Source organism: Buceros rhinoceros, unplaced genomic scaffold (genome assembly GCF_000710305.1).
Source record: "Buceros rhinoceros silvestris isolate BGI_N320 unplaced genomic scaffold, ASM71030v1 scaffold29738, whole genome shotgun sequence".
Lineage (NCBI taxonomy): Eukaryota > Metazoa > Chordata > Aves > Bucerotiformes > Bucerotidae > Buceros > Buceros rhinoceros.
The window spans coordinates 1-1434 of record NW_010426759.1 but is presented as its reverse complement, the minus strand read 5'-3'; positions in this window follow the sequence as shown (position 1 = coordinate 1434).

Here is a 1434-nt window from a genome sequence, read left to right as displayed (position 1 = left end):
GCCACGGCAGGAGGGACGGCAGCAGCAGCAGCGGACAGGACATCAGGGCTGCTGGCAGGAGAGGTGAGGAGGAGGAAGAGATGGAGCGTGGGAGAAGAAAATCTGTGCGTCAGCGAGCGGTGCCGGGTGTGTATGGGGAAATGAGCCAGGAGGGCTGCGAGGGGCTGCGGAGGGGGAGGACGCAGCAGAAATCCCAGCCTCGTCCCAGAACGAAGGTCAGGCAGAGGAGACAAAGGACAGTTGCTGCCAGCTCAGGGTAGCGCCACGGCGTTTTCTTTATCAGGGATAAACGGCTCATTCACAACAATCCTGCTTGGATCGTTCCAGCAGCCCCGTCCCTGCCCGTGCCCGCCCCGTGGCACCCGGTGTCTGGCAAACAGCCCCCAGCACCCCCACATTTCCCCGCCTGGCTTCCCACCAGCGCTCTGAGGCAGAGAAAAGCCGCAGCTCCAGTGCGAGGGATGCGTCCCCAGGGCTTCCTGTGTCCACCAGCCCGTGCCACAGGGAGCTCCTCCAGACCCCTCATCTGTCCCCCGCCAGGAAACAGAGTAGGCACCGGCTCCCCCCAAACCGCAAACCCAACCAGGGGCTGGGGCTTGCATGGGGCAGGAGCAGGCAGGAGCTGGACAGTTTCCTCTCCCTTCCCCCTGAACCGGGAGCTGGGCTTAAAAATGATGTAGTTAGGGCTCTCTCGTGTCTGCCTGCGGTCACAGGGCCAAGAAGTTCCCCCCAGCACCCAGATTTCGGATAAAACAAGGGAGCTTTGGGATGAGCGAGTCAAAGTGTGACTGCAGGGTTCGGCTGTACAGATAACCCCCAGCTGTGGGATCTGCGTGAGAAGAGCAGGACCCGGCAGGGTGTTCGGAGCAGCCCCGAGTTCAGCTGGACGTTGGGGCCAGGGTGGGAAAAGCCTCGTTGGACCTTGAAGGGGTGACGCTCAGCCTAACAGGCTGAAAAAACACTCGTCAAGTGCAGACACCTCTCAGCAGCCAGCAGAAGGAAAAGCCACACCTAACCACTGCTTTTCCTGCTGCTATTTCTTCCTTCTTCCATTCCTGGTGCAGCGCACCAAAACCCGACAGAAAACCCACACACGCCAAGAGAATCCACGCCGTGCTGGCGCTTTATCAGCCCCCTCTCCCTTTTCCCCCCGTTTGACCAAAAACCGCCTTCCACAGAAATCCACCCCCTCCCCAGGAGCCCTCAGGCCCCCGTTTGAGGGCAGCGCCCATCTGGGGGGCCGCCGGGGAGCATGCGGGATGCTCGGGAGCTCGGCTGGCAGCCGGGCAGCGGTTTGGGGAGATTGTTGCTGGTTTTGGTCCACCTGAAGAGCCGGCTGCTTTCTCGGCGGGTCCGTTCACAGCCCCCAGCGCATGCGAGGGCGACCTGGACAGGGAGAGCTGCAGCCGAGGAGTTGCGCTGGCCTCCGAGTAT